The sequence below is a fragment of the Lactuca saligna genome, chromosome 9, assembly GCF_052625555.1.
Source record: "Lactuca saligna cultivar CGN05327 chromosome 9, ASM5262555v1, whole genome shotgun sequence".
Classification (NCBI taxonomy): Eukaryota; Viridiplantae; Streptophyta; class Magnoliopsida; order Asterales; family Asteraceae; genus Lactuca; species Lactuca saligna.
In genome coordinates, this window is record NC_136425.1 from 1,956,265 (window position 1) to 1,975,619 (window position 19,355).

A 19,355-nucleotide genomic window follows, 5' to 3' on the forward strand; every position below is an offset into this window, starting at 1 on the left:
TCCATCCTTCATTTTAGTTGTTATCATGTAGATGATGATTTCATACCTCTACTGACTTGCACTCTAACAGTATCTTTCCATCAGGTCTTGGTGCATCTCAAAATGGTAGAAGTCCTCATATGACTGTTGGAGCTTTGTTTTCATAGTCGCCAACATGATACAAGATACCTTAGTGGCATCCTTCTCATGGGTAGTGTACTCAGAAATCTCCTCGGGAGTATCAGAAGACTCATCAATGACCTTAAGCTCCTTGTCAAGGATATGTAACTTGTCCTCGTAGCTCGTGACCATCCTGATGTTCCTAATCCAATCATTAAAATTAGTTTCATCGAAGATGACTCTCCCACTAGGGTTCATAAGAGAGAATGAGCTGGTAGGGTTTGAGCCAGAAGCATTGTTGGAAGACATCTGGAAAATGAAGAAAGACAATGCTTAGATTAGATATAGAGTCCTTAAAATTGTTGGATTAGTATCTAAGTCCATAACTATTTTGGTATGTACTTCACCCGATTATGAGCATGGTCCTTTTGGGTTGCCTTCACCATAGCAATATGTAGGATGAATTAAGGAGAGAAAGGTTTACATATGATTTATTAATATACTATGAGAATAATATATTAAAAGAGAAATCATATTGTTTAATTAATATTAGTCAAGAATTAATTAAGAATTAATTTTGTTGCTAAAAGAGATTAATTAAACTTAGGGGACTAAAGTTGTAATTATAAGATAATTATAATTAGGCTATGAATCACCTAATAATATATAGGTTGGACGAATTCTATGGGAAACCCATTAGAAATCGTCTAAGGGATATGTTAAAGGAGTCCATGGGCTGCTTAGGGCTTAAGCAGCCACATTAGGGTTTCCTAATTGAAAACCCTAATAGCCTACATGTATATAACGGGCCCTTATGCCCCAAAAACGTGGACAAGAATTCCTCTAGGGTTTCTAGACGTTTTGGGCAGCCTCCTCTCTTCTCCTCTTCTTCCAAGTTGCTTAGTGGTGTTTGTGACTCCATTAGAGGTGAAACACTTGAGGCACTAAGTTTTCTAAAGCCAATCAAAGCAAGGAATTGATTGTTATTACAATATAACAATCAAAGGTAATTACTAAACCCTTATTTCGGTTTTTATATGATAGATCTAGGGTTTATAACTTTGGATATTCAATTGCATGTTCATTAGACAAACTAGATCCAAAAGCTATTAGGGTTTGCATGTACACCATAGGATTGATGTATTGCTCAAAACCCATCAGTGGTATCAGAGCCTAGGGTTGTTTGCTAGTGAATTTGATGCTTAATTGATCGAAATTTGACTGAAAATCGAAATTTTTTGGCTTCTGCATGCCTGAATCGCCGTGTCGTTTGTACTCGACGAGTCCAGGTCCAGACTCGACGAGTCAGCGGGTCTGGCAGGCTGTTTTCACGATTTTCTTGCTGTTTTGGCTTGGGATACTTACCATAAACGTTTTTAATTCATAAAATCCGATTTTTATTGATTTTTGGTGAATATCTTTACCAAAATAGAAGATAATTGTCAAAATTTAGATAATCTTTTGTTTTATTAGATAAATATTGATTATTTGTAATTTAGATTTGAATTATCTTGTGAAAATTTTCAAATTGCACCTTTTAGGTTTTATAGTTTAAATTTAAACTTAAAAGTTTTGCTTTTGAAATTTAAATAAGTTAAACCCTAATGTTTTGAAAAGTTTCAAAACTTGCCCTTCAAGTTTTGGAATTAAAATTTTTTGATTAAAAGTTTAATTTTGAAATATTTAAATTCTAAACACTAATGTTTTGAAATGTTTCAAAACTTGCTCTCAAGTTTTAGAGTTTAAAAGTTGATTAAAAGTTTAATTTTGAAATGTTAAATTCTAAAAACCCTAGTAATTTGAAAAGTCCAAATCACACCCTTACGGTTTTATTAAATTTTTTTTTTGAACGGAAAACTATTCTACTCCTAACTAAATCTTAAACACCACCTATGTCTCCTAGTGAGACTTGAACCCATGGCCTCTCATTTGAGAGAGTCACTCCTTACCGCTAGGCCAAAGACCCTTTGGTATTTTATTAATTAATTAAAGTGTATAATTAAAAGAGATTTAATAAACCCATAAAGTTTTGGTTTACATTAAAGTGAGTAAACAGTCAGTGTTACCGTTAGTAGACCTCATTCACGAAGCTAGTCTATAAGGGGTGTTTAAGGAATTACTAGAATCATATTTATAAAAACTGTATCATAAGTCATAACATAAATTCTCGAGTATTAATTCAAAACATAATATCATTATCAGATTCAAACATTCCCAGGCTAACCGACTATGGTGTATGCACTGCAATCTCCCCGAGCTCCTCTTTTGAAAACTGAGTACCTGAAACCAAAACTGAAAACCGTAAGCACGAAGCTTAGTGAGCTCCCCCAATCTAACACATACCATACAACAACATATAAAGCACATACTGGGCCTTGCCCACTGCATCGGACCAATGTTCGGACTAACTGGGGCCTTGCCCCCTACATCGGACCGAAGTCCGGAAACTAACTAGGACCTTGTCCCCTGCATCGGACCGAAGTCCGGACTAACTAGGGCCTTGCCCCCTGCATCGGACCGAAGTCCGGAAACTGACTGGGACCTTGTCCCCTGCATCGGACCGAAGTCCGGGCTAACTGGGGCCTTGCCCCCTGCATCGGACCGAAGTCCGGAAACTGACTGGGACCTTGTCCCCTGCATCGGACCGAAGTCCGGACTAACTGACTGAACATAGCATAGCATAACATATCAACTAGCATGAACACATATACTACATACTGTTGGGTTATGAGCATTCTAACACTCCTAAGTGTACATTCAACCCTAAATGCCTTGGATCTATGTTTTCTCTATTATACATGCAAATATGAACATCCAAGGTATTATCCTAAACTAGCATACACAACAATCAATATAACAAGATAGAATACATACCTCTTGATGGAGCTTGTCTTCATGAAGCTTGAGTGCCTAGTGCCCCAAGTGTGACACCTCAAATGGTTCCCAATCATCAAAACACTTAGAATAGCTTGAGAGAATTCTACACTTCATGAAATCGGCTAGCTCTTTCTTATTCTCACTAGTGGCCGATTTTTCCTCAAGAATAAGATGCTTATATAGTTATACAATTAGGGTAAACCCTAATTGTCATGACTTTCCATTTCCTTGGATCCATGGGTTCAAATACACCATGGAGCATCCATGGAGCATCATATGGGTTTTGGCCCAACTAGATAATCCATGGAGCATTAGCCCACTATACAAGTATGGATGATTTACACAATCAACCCATATATTTAATTAGTCTTCTTTTGATCACTCAATTAATATAGATTAATTCTTGATCAATACTAATTAAATAATCTCATTATTCTTATTATTAATATACTAGAACTTATAATATATTAATAACCATAAGTGTCTTATTTCTCTCATTTAGTCTATCCAAGTGCATGATGGTATGCAACCCAAATGGACCATGCCGGGTCGAGTCAAGTCTTACCAATTATAGTTATGGACTTAGACATTAATCCAACAGTCTCCCACTTGGATAAGTCTAAAACTATTATTGCGTATGACTTCAGGAACCAACTAGCAATCGTAGCTCTCAAAAGCTTCTGTCGAACTCTGACCTTGTAGATGAACTCTGATCTTGTCAATGACTTGTCCATTAGATAAGGGATCATATATTCCTCCATTCTAGATATCATATGGACTGAGACATGGATTATAATCATTCTCTCTGTCCATTTGTTGTTTCCCGATTTCCGATTTATGACGACTGACTAATTGAACAAATCAAATCAGTCTTGGCCCGGCCGAGCATTTCCATTTGTCATCATCAAATCATCGAGGGGCCCACAGATATCGCTTTTATCCCGAAGGTAAAAGGAATGGATAAACTTCAACTCATATGGCTTGTTCTACTACTTGTTGAATCATACACAAAGACACGTTTAATAACATCGAGTTACCAATGCATTTTCGTGCAATCAATGTACAACCAACTCATAGTAACAACTCATATCTCTAGGTTTGAAGAATATAAGATATTATCGTCTCATGATCACTCGTGATAAAATCCATGAAGTGATTCCAATGAGCGCGGGTTGAATCCAATACTCAGAACTTATGAGCACTCATGAGTGTTTTAGCCATTTGTCCAACACCTTAGACCTCTACAACCCAACCCATGATAGTCTTAATTCATATCTACTTCCAACATATGACCGACTGTGGATGGTTTGAATAACTTAGTCATTCCGGAAGAATAACCTAGTTTATTCGGGAAGTCAAAACATGCAAAGTGCAACACAATAATAATTGAATCCAATATGGTCTCAGAACTTATGAATATAAATAAAACACCTTTTATTTATCACCATATGATTACACATTATTCATTGTATACTGTTTCAGCTATCAACATTATTCTTGAATTTAAAACAATAGTTGTCCCATGCTCCAAGCATGTACACTATGTTTTTCTAAACACTAGTCATGCCATACACCAAGTATGCATACTATGTTTGTCTATGATCTTTACTTTGTGAACTAGATCAATTGAACATAACTTCAATGATTCTCTTTTCACACTCCCAAATCCTTACTGCAAATGCAAGAATTCAAAATTCATGTCATTTACTGAAATCTGTTAGATTCTAAACTTATATGCATTGATCCTCTTGTAATGATTATGCATAAAGTCAGAAAGACTTGGCAACAATCATTACAGAGTATTCAAAGGAGATCAGCTCCTTAGAAACATCCTTCTTGCATTAAGTTTCCTTAATCTTACACAGATTGAAATTTCTGACTTTGAAACATTTCCAGATTCATTTTGACTATCACTTCTGAACAAGAGTTGCCTCCTTACAGATTATGTCAATATGGTCCTTCCAAAATTATCACTATACTTCCAACTGTCCTTGAGCAACCAATCTTTGATAAACCTTAGATTTTCCTCGACAATTGTTTAATCCTTTTAGTCATATCCAGTTCTAAACCTTTTCCCTTCTTAATGCCCTAGGCATTTGGAAAATTTTAGAAAGGATGAATATAGCACATGTAATCGATCCTATATCCGAAGCATATGGGACACAATTCATGATGTCTCACATAAAGACTAAACCAGTCTTTTGCTATAACATTTCCATTTCTATTTGCCAAGTTCTCATAATTCAGATTATGAAAAGGGATGCCGTAATCATAATCGAATTTTAGAACGCAAATAATGGACCCATATACAGAATTTCCTTATGTTGAGCCATTCCAACATGAAATTCATATATATCCTTGACTAAATGATTAAAACCTCACGATCTAAGCTTATAGATTTGAGATGAAGTATAATTTCCTCTCCCTTAATTATAGCAAAACAACTCTTTCCCAGTTGAAACTTTTGTTTTCTATAATTAACATTGCTAGCTTGCAATACTTATCGTAATTATCATGCTCCCACTAACATGATGATTATTAGCATAACACTTATGCTCCCACTAGCTTTGACATGTACTCAGAAATCAGCTGGACTTCTAGAAATCAATACTTTGTTGACTTACCAAAGTTCAGATTTCTGATACTAGATTGTTTTGATAAGACTTTATCAAAAACATACACCTTCCCTTAGATAGCACACTTGTGTGTCTAAACAATTATGAAGAGGGATGCCGTAATCATAATGGTTAGACCTTTTTGCTACTTCTCACAAGTCCAGGTTAGTGTGCCGGTAAACCACACACGCTCCACTAACGACTTTGAGAATGCAAAATATCACATTTGCTATCTAGCTAAATTCTACTTAGTGAAAGTGTTTCCTCACCATCATTTTCATGAATCGGAGAGAAACTTTATGACACTTAGATTTAATGGTGTATGTGTTCTTATCCATGTGAATTGTCAAAACCATAGTCACAAGACAAGGATAATGACAAATCCAAACTCATATGGACTGAACTCAATCTTAATTTCTTGCCACCTGGTAGCTCAAGGGCCTACCATTGCTTCCAAGTTGTTGTGCAACACATTGAGAACTCTAAGAACTCATATGCAAAGCCAACTTTAACTGGAATGGGCACAGAATATGTCAACACGATAGGTTATAAACCTTAAGTCGTGTGCTAGTGAAGAAGTAATTAGTCTTAATTTTTCCAATACTTGAAAGTTCTCATTCATCATGCTATACACCTTGCATGATTCCAAGTTCCTGTCCAATTGAGACTTGGGTGATGAGAATCTTTCCTTTATTTGACAAATTTAGACATTACCACAAATGAAAGAATCAATTTCATATTTCCACTCTTGCTATTAATGGAATCATATAAGCAACATTTTTTCCTCAAATGCCATTGTAAGGATATTTTAAAATAAATAAAACCAAAATTTTTCTTTTATTTTAAAACTATGCAGAAAAACTTATCCTTACAACCCATATGAAAAACTTGTTGTTATCTATTTCTTAGCAATATCTCATAACTCCTAAGAAGTAGCTCAAGAATCCGATCTTCAAACTACGCGATAGATTTCCATCTATGCGATCAGATTCAGCATATTCTTTCTTTAAGTTCCTTTACTTTTCTTTGATTCTTAAAACATTACCATGTGACCCAGTCACATCATGTATCAGGAATCACAGAATAGAAACTTAACAGAGTTAGATAGTGGACTTTACCTGAAGTAGAGTCAAACTTGTTGACTTTAACATCCTTAGGTAAATTAGGCAGCTTCGCAACTAATGACCCTTACTTTGGCAATATAAACATATGGACCCTTTGATAATGGTACACGGGACTATCACAGACTTAGCTTTTCTCTTTACCATTTGGTCAACCGAGTTGACTATGGCCGATCCCTTTCCACTGGGAAGAGAGAGTTTTACTGGATATCCAATGTCATCATTGTCAATGTCCATAAAGTTTTAGGAAGTTGATCTTAGCAAATAGATAAGATCATTAAGGGTCTTGTCATAGTCTGTTTCATAGGTGTTCCAAAAGAACTCACTATGTGACTTAGAAAGTAGTTGAACCACCAACTTTCTCAAGACTTGACACCCAACTCTCCCGGCTTGTCAATATGTGACTACATCTCCAAGATGTGATCACACCTAGACCTTGCCTTGCCAATAGGGCTTGAGTGACCTTAAACTTTTCAAGAACTTGTGGGTTAGGGAGAATAATTGGAGGAGGAGAAAGAAGTATGATATCCATGGGACATCATCTTCATTAGGAAAGCTTGTTTCAAGAGATTTGGGAAGATCATAAATGTCTAAACCAGACATGTTATGGGAGATATTCAAGATAGTTGATTTTAAAGTCCTTAATATGACACCCAATATGAAATATTAAGGCTAGGATCCAACAGACTATTTTATAACTTAGAAGAGGTATGCCATAATCCAAGCTATAAAACAATTTGAAGGTAGGTGAATGACGATTCACCAATTTCCACCAAGATAAACGAAATGTATTATTAGGTTTTAATTGGTTTTGAAACTCCTAGATCTTTTGAGATTCATTGAACTGTTCAATGGCATGTTTCAATCTCGAGTGTGCCCTTCAGGTTTTGTGACTGGGATGCCGAGGATCACAAAACAAGGTGTGAAGTAACCATGCAAATTACTTGGTACCCTTAAGTGTTTACCCCTCAATCGATGTGCCGGTTAACCACACACGCTCCATCGATACTATGATAAACATTAAGTTACCCTTTGCCTACCTTGTTAAATACGAGTTAGTGTGCCGGTTAACCACACACGCTCCACTAACCGACTTAAACAAAGTGCAAAGTGTAATTTCATGGATTAGCACCTTATTCACATTTTCCTAAGTAACTAAGATTGGGTATTATTTAGAGTTTAGTTACTTAGTATTTATCATTAATACTTTTAATGAAGGGAGAATTATAGTCATGTCAAACCCGTTCGGCTAACGACCCTCCACCAGTCAAGCAAGCGGTGGGTGAGAGTGGACACCCATTAAGTTGCCATTTTATAGGCAACAACCTTATACCCACCTTATAGACCGGCTTCGTGAATGAGGCGTACTAGCAGTAAGACCGCCTTTACTCTTATACATATGTATATTATTAACTTATAATATTATAAAGTATAAGGGTTGAATTTTAACTTTTAAAATTCTAAGGCTAACTTGGAATTAAAGTATTCATAAGAGAAAACTTTACAAATTCCAAAACTTGAGGGCAAGTTTTGAAACTATTCAAAACTAATTAATTCCATAACTTATGTATTTAAAGTAGTTTTAATCCAAAAACTCTTCAAGTTCCATAACTTGAGGACAAATTATGGAAGACTTTAAACTAATAAAGAATTAACTTTTTCTTTATTTTATAACTTATGGAATAATTAAGGTTACATAATTTTTTTTATTTATTTAATGAAGAGTCTCTTGGTCCTCCATAACTTGAGGATAAATTATGGAGTCATAACTCCAATTAATTAGAACTAGACTCTTCATTTTTTGTAACCTTTGCCAAATTTATAAGTTTTATGAGACTTAAATGTGACTTTTCATATAACTTGAGGACAAGTTACAAAAACACATTCTAGAATCAACTCTTAGATTAAAATGGATTGAAAACAACTATTTCAATTAACTTTTCTATTAATCTAAGCAACTCATAAGAACAAGATAATTCAAATCAATCTTTTTCATGTAATTAGTCTAACCTTTAAACTAATACAAAACATGAATCTATTGACAATTATCTTTGAAAATGGATTGGCATGAACATTACCTCATTAAAAACAAGTTTATAAGTTCAAAAACAACTTAGGGTAATGTTCCTAGTCCATTTCTAGCCAAAAACCTCGAAAGTATGTTGTCTGGGGTCCAACTCGTCGAGTGCATGAACACGACTCGGCGAGTTGGATGCATTTTGCCTTGGACTCGTTGAGTCCCTTCATGGACTCGGCGAGTCTGCTGGGCTGACAGCACCAATTTCGATTTTTCAGCTTCTATTGCAGGTATAACAAGAAAACAAGCCTAGGCTCTGATACCACTGTTGGGTTATGAGCATTCTAACACTCCTAAGTGTACATGCAACCCTAAATGCCTTGGATCTATGTTTTCTCTATTATACATGCAAATATGAACATCCAAGGTATTATCCTAAACTAGCATACACAACAATCAATATAACAAGATAGAATACATACCTCTTGATGGAGCTTGTCTTCATGAAGCTTGAGTGCCTAGTGCCCCAAGTGTGACACCTCAAATGGTTCACAATCATCAAAACACTTAGAATAGCTTGAGAGAATTCTACACTTCATGAAATCGGCTAGCCCTTTCTTATTCTCACTAGTGGCCGATTTTTCCTCAAGAATAAGATGCTTATATAGTTATACAATTAGGGTAAACCCTAATTGTCATGACTTTCCATTTCCTTGGATCCATGGGTTCAAATACACCATGGAGCATCCATGGAGCATCATATGGGTTTTGGCCCAACTAGATAATCCATGGAGCATTAGCCCACTATACAAGTATGGATGATTTACGCAATCAACCCATATATTTAATTAGTCTTCTTTTGATCACTCAATTAATATAGATTAATTCTTGATCAATACTAATTAAATAATCTCATTATTCTTATTATTAATATACTAGAACTTATAATATATTAATAACCATAAGTGTCTTATTTCTCTCATTTAGTCTATCCAAGTGCATGATGGTATGCAACCCAAATGGACCATGCCGGGTCGGGTCAAGTCTTACCAATTATAGTTATGGACTTAGACATTAATCCAACACATACTACATCGGGCCGTAGCCCGGAACACATAACACATAACACATAAAACATAGCACATAAATCCTGTCTGAGCCACGAAGGCATCAAACATACTAACTACTGCATCGGACCGAAGTCCGGAAACTACTGCTAACTGAACGGGCCGGCATTGTGGCCTTAGACCCGTCCCTACTGGAAGGAAACTCACCTGAGACTGCTGAACTGATGTTGCTAATCCTCTTGACTGCTACTTGACCTTTGACTCCGAACTGCTGCTCCACTAACTCTTCGAGCTTCAAAAGCCAATAAAACACTTAGTCCAACTGACCTCCAAAGGTCACTAGGTCAACTCTGGTCAAGGTCAAAATCCTAGTCAATGTCAACCTTCCAGGTCAACCCTACTCGCCGAGTTTACCTACTGACTCGCCGAGTTCCTACGCTCAGGGTCTTTCTTATTCGCGACTCGACTCGCCGAGTCAGTCTATGACTCGCCGAGTCCAACTAGTTCCAAGTCCTGTCCTGTCCAACTCGCTGAGTCACCACCCGACTCACTGATTCGAGTCTCAACTCGAAGGGATTAGGGTTTCACGATCTGACTCGCCGAGTCCAAGAACAGACTCCCCGAGTCCTAGACAATCTTCAACCAACTCGTCGAGTTGTTCATCCAACTCGCCGAGGCCATGCCTAACTTCATCCGACTCGACGAGCTGCTCATCCTACTCGTCGAGTTCCTCCTCATCTTCAAGCTACTCGCCGAGTCCACTCGAAGGACTCGCCGAGTCTATCCAGTCCTCAATCCATGCAGTAGCTTTTCGAGCCAAACAGAACTTCCAACTCATAGATCCATACGTCTAGGGCCTATTCCCCACGTAAAGTGGCAAACTTTTCGTGTAGATTGAGAGATCTATGCTCAAAACATACTAAATTAGGGTTTATGGCAACCATGCTTCTTCAACATACCAAGGGCTGGTACTTTAAGGGATTCAATACCAAAACCAACATGGATCTGAGGTAGCAACCTCAGATCTGAACCTCCAACTCGAATTGGTTACATAACAAACCAACAATGACCAAAACTCACACATAAGAATAGATCTAGATGCAAAGGGAGTCCAAGCAACAGCTTATTACCTCCAATTGTTCTGAAATGACTCCACAATCCCAGATCTATAGTTCCTTCTTGCACCTCCAAGGTCTTTCTTCCTCCTCCAAGCTTTAGTGCATTCTTCAAGGCAAGATCTAGCTCAAAAACGGATATGGCAGCTAGGGTTTGGTGTTCTGGGGTAGAGAGGCAGTAAAGGAACCCTAGGAAGGAGAATGAGACGCTTAAATAGGCTCTAAGTTCCCGGATTTAGGGTTTTCCTCGTTCAGACCCAACTCGTCGAGTCTCCTTGGCCGACTCGCCGAGTCGGTCGCTTTCACCACAACCCGGATCCCGCTCGGACTCGCCGAGTCCCTCCATGGACTCGCCGAGTCTCCCCTAAACTTGAGGTTTTCTTTCTTTTCTTGGCTTACCAAACTTTGGGGTGTTACAACTCTCCCCCACTTAAACTAAACTTCGTCCTCGAAGTTTGCTACGATCAACTGCCTTCGAACTGCCTCCAACTCTCGGTCTGGAAAATCTAACGCCCTTTTTTCCATCATTCCAGCCACTCACCTTGCCGATCATTATCGTTGGTACATACTGAATCCTTCTCCTTTCCATAATTTTCTTAGCGTTACTTCCTCTGACTGCCAATTCTGTACCCCTCATCCGCCTACTGGATGCACTGAGACCACTTTGGTCCAACTAATCTACTGATATCCGAGTTACCGGACTCCCACCGGTCACTATACTCCATCGCAATCTCCTAGTCGCTTCCAGCGACTCCTGAAAATACTTCGACTATCTATAACTGTTCTATCCATTCTTCCGCTCATACTGAAACGATGTTGTTGGAAATAGCTTGCTTATATCCCATCTGATTACTCAACTCCTACTAATTCGAGCCTTCCATCCTGAAAGAAAAGCTACCTGCCTAGCTATCTTTACATATCACTATACTCGGCCGAAGGCTCAGCTGATCCTACTGAGAGAGACTTGCCATTTCCAAATCAACCAACTATACCGTCAACACTTGCATTCCAACGCAAATACAATACTGACCCAAAACCCTGAAACCTTCCAAACACTGAATTGCCTGCAATACTGAACCTGCCTGAAACACTAAACTGCCTGAAACGCTGATCTGGCTGAAACACTGAGCTGCCTGAAACACTGAACTGGCTGAAACACTGAGCTGCCTGAAACACTAAACTCAAACCCAACTGTGGAGTCAAGGGACCCGCACTTAGTCGCTTCCACGACTTCTGAATGAAATCTTCCTCTAGGACTAGTTTCCACTAGTTATCCTGTCATTGTGGCTCTAACAACCTTCCGATCCAACCGATCGGGTCCATACATCACATCCTGACATCATCCATTCTATGGCTAACAACATGATGGTTCCCAGACTGACGGTAGCCCTTAACATACCCGAACCCCAACGGTCCACTGCTACTCTGATCTCATAACTGATGTGACGATCTATAGCCAAAATTTGCTGACTTAGCCATAACTGAACCATTTGGGAAATCCGAATCTAACCCGTGGATTCCCATATTCCCACTGCTGCACCCGAACGGGTGGGAATTACTACGTTCCCGCATTCAACAACGCGCTCATGCTGCTACCAATCTGATAAAAGCCACGGCTACACCCGCGGATTCACAACTCTCAAATACTATCTGGCTGCTAATGAACGCTACGGCTACCCCCCCCCCCCCCCCGCAGACTTACAACACTACTACTACTATCTGACTACTAGTGAATGCTACGGCTACCCCCGCAGACTTACAACACTCTACTACTATCTGACTACTAGTGAATGCTACGGCTACCCCCGCAGACTTACAACACTCTACTACTATCTGACTGCTAGTGAATGCTACGGCTACCCCCGCAGGCTTACAACACTCTACTACTATCTGACTGCTAGTGAATGCTATGGCTACCCCCGCAGGCTTACAACACTACTACTACTATCTGACTGCTAGTGAATGCTACGGCTACCCCCCGCAGACTTACAACACTACTACTACTATCTATCCCGAGGACATCCTGACTATCCCTAGTCCCGCTAGTGATTCCTCATCCCGATTCCTCAAACCAGCCTCAGTCTTTGAATTCTGCATCATCCCCGACATCTTTTATCCTTGATATACTTAGCGCTTCGTCGAGGAATTCTCCGGCTTGGTTCCCAAACCAACCGTCTACTGATCCAGATACAAGAAGCTACTGTTGGGAAGTTTCCAACCTCCCAACTCCTGAATCCACATAATCCTGCATGCTGGCTCATCCACTGGCTACTAATACGAAGACATCTCCTGCTAACCGTTTTCTCCGGATCCTCATTCCGACTCACTTGAGCCTTTACAGGTGGTCCTCAAATCCTGGATTCCCAACCAGCTTCTAACCATCTCCATTACATGAACCCACTGCTGGGAAAAGTTCTCGAACTCCCAATTCTGAACTTCTCAATCCATCCATCACTGTGCTACTACCACTTCTTCTTAGAGGCCGCGCACTCATTCTGAGTGACTCTTATCCGTGTATACCCGGAGGGTTCTCCCCCACTTCGATCCTGCTTACCCCTTGCTGCTTCACATTCAAAAGAGATCCCGACCTTTACTACCATTCCAAAACTTCTACTGGGGAACCCAAGCCCGCCAGGTAGGAATTTGACCATTCCATCCAAACCACTATCCACTCCGAACTAGCGAAACGAACCAGATCTCTCCCTACCATGCTACAGTTACTGCATCCTCCGAAACTTCTCCATATGAGCACATCCCCTAACTACCAACCAATTATCCGAGGTATGCAAATGGCATATGACATAATCACAAGCAAGCCACTCCATAACACAACACTTATACCACAATTGATGCAGAAACCATAACAATATAATCATAACATAAGCTGACAAAAACAAAGTTACATACCTCCATTACTCAGTGCTGCTCGAATCCCCGCTGAAATCTACCGGAGAAACTCGGCTCCGAGCCGTAGGCACCCTTGCCCGGCCTTGACAACCACTGACGGTACTTGAAGTTCCAAGGGCAGGAGCTGGCATCTGCCCTGCTGAATACAAACTCGGACAGTGGGCCTTCTTGTGGCCCCTCTGACTGCAATGGAAACACAACGGATCATGTCCCTGGGCGATGGTAACAACACAGTCTCTGCTAAAATGACCAATCTGGCCGCACTTGAAACACCCAGCATCGCCACCACTTCTACGCCTACACACACCCATGTGCGTCCTTCCGCACTTCCCGCATCGACTGCGGCTCTGATAGTTCCTCGTCCTCAAATCTGAACTCTTGGGCCTCTTACTCGAACCTGTGGCAACCTGAGTCTCATCCATTTTCCTCTTCCCTTCCAACTCCCTGCCCGACTCTCGCTCCTGCGTTACCCCAACGACAACATCTGCTGACTGAACAACAGATGTCTGATCCTGAAGCCTCGCTATCAATCTATCAGTGATCCTCACGACCATGTCTGGCAGACCCTCGCGAATGGCTCGCGAAACTTCCTCAACTATCCAATCATGCAATGGTTTCTTTTGGAGACAGAATGCCCCACATACCCCTGCCCCTTGATAGCAGAAACTAGAAATGGGATCTCCCTGATGTATCCCTGAACTCCATAAGATTCGGGACCTAGACGAGCCCCAATCTGTCCTGAAACTAACCCGGCCCTAAAGGCCTCAAGATGACTGTCCATGAGCTCCACAATAGCCTCTCTAACTGAACCGAAAATCACTGGAGTCTGATCGATGATGTTGCGCATATTCTCTGCGGAAATGAAATCCCTCATCCGATCATCAAGCTGCCCGGCTCTAAAGCCCGAGCCAGACCCCTCCCCTGCACCTGAACTGCCAACTGATATCTCGCGCAACGTCACCATGCTGAAAATATAACAATCCCTGACCAATTACATACTACTGCTGAGGGATCTCTCACATACTCTACTAGTTCCTTGGTTTCGCCTCGGCCCCTCTTGAATCGAGTACGGATCCTCTGCTTTCAGTAGTATGGGCCCCTACTACCTTCCACATCTATCCGTACTTTCCTCAAGAGTTACCTCAACTCCACCAAGTCCCCTTTACTCTTCTACTAATCTCTGCTACTCTCATCCTAGGCTTGCCCTAGGGAACCTCTGACTCTACCCAAACAGTCCTCAGCTGCTAAAGGCCTCCTTGTAATGCCAATTAGCCACCACCTGAATACCATCACATGTGATGAGGCTCGGATAATCCTTCGAGTAAAATTCTCGTCCCTACAACGGTTAGACTCAGACAAGAGCTGCGCGGTAGGGCCAAATCTAGCACTCTTAGATTATCCAACCCTAATCACATGTGATGTGACGTATTTACCTAATAGCTAACTCCCATCACTCAAAGTCCCACAAAGCACAAAGCAAGCAGCATTCGGATAAAGGAAACATACTTAGGCAAAACAATTCTCATAACAAGAAACTGCACTAGCATACAATGCTAAGCTCATGCTATCAGGCATAACCTACACAGGCTATCCTACTGCTGTCTACTCAATACTAGCATGCAATTCTTATCAGCTGAAACACATAAAACAGGCACATAAGGCATCATCCTAGATCCTTAGTCTTATTCTAGCATGCTGTTCTACTGAAGCTGAAACTGAAACTGAAACTGATAATGATGATCATAACATAACTTGTATGGGTAAATTGGGAGTACTTACTTGAGCTCGGCAGATTGCATGCACCACACCCTTTTCTCGTTTTCAAAACTCTTTTCTTTCTAAGTTCTTTTTCCAAAACCCTTTTTCAAAAATGTTTTTCTTTTGAAAATCCTTTATCGTGTCCTTAGTTTGAGTTCAAATACACTCGAATGCATATCTGAATCCCTCAAACCAAGGCTCTGATACCAACTTGAAACGACCCAAAAATCACGACCAAAAAATTTCTTTTAAAGCATTACTAGAATCATATTTATAAAAACTGTATCATAAGTCATAACATAAATTCTCGAGTATTAATTCAAAACATAATATCATTATCAGAGTCAAACATTCCCAGGCTAACTGACTATGGTGTATGCACTGCAATCTCCCCGAGCTCCTCTTTTGAAAACTGAGTACCTGAAACCAAAACTAAAAACTGTAAGCACGAAGCTTAGTGAGCTCCCCCAATCTAACACATACCATACAACAACATATAAAGCACATACTGGGCCTTGCCCACTGCAGCGGACCAATGTCCGGACTAACTGGGGCCTTGCCCCCTACATCGGACCGAAGTCCGGAAACTGACTGGGACCTTGTCCCCTGCATCGGACCGAAGTCCGGACTAACTAGGGCCTTGCCCCCTGCATCGGACCGAAGTCCGGAAACTGACTGGGACCTTGTCCCCTGCATCGGACCGAAGTCCGGGCTAACTGGGGCCTTGCCCCCTGCATCGGACCGAAGTCCGGAAATTGACTGGGACCTTGTCCCCTGCATCGGACCGAAGTCCGGACTAACTGACTGAACATAGCATAACATAACATATCAACTAGCATGAACACATATACTACATACTACATCGGGCCGTAGCCCGGAACACATAACACATAACACATAAAACATAGCACATAAATCCTGTCTGAGCCACGAAGGCATCAAACATACTAACTACTGCATCGGACCGAAGTCCGTAGACTACTGCTAACTGAACGGGCCGGCATTGTGGCCTTAGACCCGTCCCTACTGGAAGGAAACTCACCTGAGACTGCTGAACTGATGCTGCTAATCCTCTTGACTGCTACTTGACCTCTGACTCCGAACTGCTACTCCACTAACTCTTCGAGCTTCAAAAGCCAATAAAACACTTAGTCCAACTGACCTCCAAAGGTCACTAGGTCAACTCTGGTCAAGGTCAAAATCCTTGTCAATGTCAACCTTCCAGGTCAACCCTACTCGCTGAGTTTACCTACTGACTCGCCGAGTTCCTACGCTTAGGGTCTTTCTTATTCGCGACTCGACTCGCCGAGTCAGTCTATGACTCGCCGAGTCCAACTAGTTCCAAGTCCTGTCCTGTCCAACTCGCTGAGTCACCACCCGACTCACTGATTCGAGTCTCAACTCGAAGGGTTTAGGGTTTCGCGATCTGACTCGCCGAGTCCAAGAACAGACTCGCCGAGTCCTAGACAATCTTCAACCAACTCGTCGAGTTGTTCATCCAACTCGCCGAGGCCATGCCTAACTTCATCCGACTCGACGAGCTGCTCATCCTACTCGTCGAGTTCCTCCTCATCTTCAAGCTACTCGCCGAGTCCACTCGAAGGACTCACCGAGTCTATGCAGTCCTCAATCCATGCAGTGGCTTTTCGAGCCAAACAGAACTTCCAACTCATAGATCCATACTTCTAGGGCCTATTCCCCATGTAAAGTGGCAAACTTTACGTGTAGATTGAGAGATCTATGCTTAAAACATACTAAATTAGGGTTTATGGCAACCATGCTTCTTCAACAACGCGCTCATGCTGCTACAAATCTGATAAAAGCCACGGCTACACCCGCGGATTCACAACTCTCAAATACTATCTGGCTGCTAATGAACGCTACGGCTACCCCCCCCCCCCCCCCGCAGACTTACAACACTACTACTACTATCTGACTACTAGTGAATGCTACGGCTACCCCCGCAGACTTACAACACTCTACTACTATCTGACTACTAGTGAATGCTACGGCTACCTCCGCAGACTTACAACACTCTACTACTATCTGACTGCTAGTGAATGCTACGGCTACCCCCACAGGCTTACAACACTCTACTACTATCTGACTGCTAGTGAATGCTACGGCTACCCCCGCAGGCTTACAACACTACTACTACTATCTGACTGCTAGTGAATGCTACGGCTACCCCCCGCAGACTTACAACACTACTACTACTATCTATCACGAGGACATCCTGACTATCCCTAGTCCCGCTAGTGATTCCTCATCCTGATTCCTCAAACCAGCCCTCAGTCTTTGAATTCTGCATCATCCCCGACATCTTTTATCCTTGATATACTTAGCGCTTCGTCGAGGAATTCTCCGGCTTGGTTCCCAAACCAACCGTCTACTGATCCGGATACAAGAAGCTACTGTTGGGAAGTTTCCAACCTCCCAACTCCTGAATCCACATAATCCTGCATGCTGGCTCTGCCACTGGCTACTAATACGAAGACATCTCCTGCTAACCGTTTTCTCCGGATCCTCATTCCGACTCACTTGAGCCTTTACAGGTGGTCCTCAAATCCTGGATTCCCAACCAACTTCTAACCATCTCCATTACATGAACCCACTGCTGGGAAAAGTTCTCGAACTCCCAATTCTGAACTTCTCAATCCATCCATCACTGTGCTACTACCACTTCTTCTTAGAGGCCGCGCACTCATTCTGAGTGACTCTTATCCGTGTATACCCGGAGGGTTCTCCCCCACTTCGATCCTGCTTACCCCTTGCTGCTTCACATTCAAAAGAGATCCCGACCTTTACTACCATTCCAAAACTTCTACTGGGGAACCCAAGCCCGCCAGGTAGGAATTTGACCATTCCATCCAAACCACTATCCACTCCGAACTAGCGAAACGAACCAGATCTCTCCCTACCATGCTACAGTTACTGCATCCTCCGAAACTTCTCCATATGAGCACATCCCCTAACTACCAACCAATTATCCGAGGTATGAAAATGGCATATGACATAATCACAAGCAAGCCACTCCATAACACAACACTTATACCACAATTGATGCAGAAACCATAACAATATAATCATAACATAAGCTGACAAAAACAAAGTTACATACCTCCATTACTTAGTGCTGCTCGAATCCCCGCTGAAATCTACCGGAGAAACTCGGCTCCGAGCCGTAGGCACCCTTGCCCGGCCTTGACAACCACTGATGGTACTTGAAGTTCCAAGGGCAGGAACTGGCGTCTGCCCTGCTGAATACAAACTCGGACAGTGGGCCTTCTTGTGGCCCCTCTGACTGCAATGGAAACACAACGGATCATGTCCCTGGGCGATGGTAACAACACAGTCTCTGCTAAAATGACCAATCTGGCCGCACTTGAAACACCCAGCATCGCCACCACTTCTACGCCTACACACACCCATGTGCGTCCTTCCGCACTTCCCGCATCGACTGCGGCTCTGATAGTTCCTCGTCCTCAAATCTGAACTCTTAGGCCTCTTACTCGAACCTGTGGTAACCTGAGTCTCATCCATTTTCCTCTTCCCTTCCGACTCCCTGCCCGACTCTCGCTCCTGCGTTACCCCAACGACAACGTCTGCTGACTGAACAACAGATGTCTGATCCTGAAGCCTCGCTATCAATCTATCAGTGATCCTCACGACCATGTCTGGCAGACCCTCGCGAATGGCTCGCGAAACTTCCTCAACTATCCAATCATGCAATGGTTTCTTTTGGAGACAGAATGCCCCACACACCCCTGCCCCCTGAT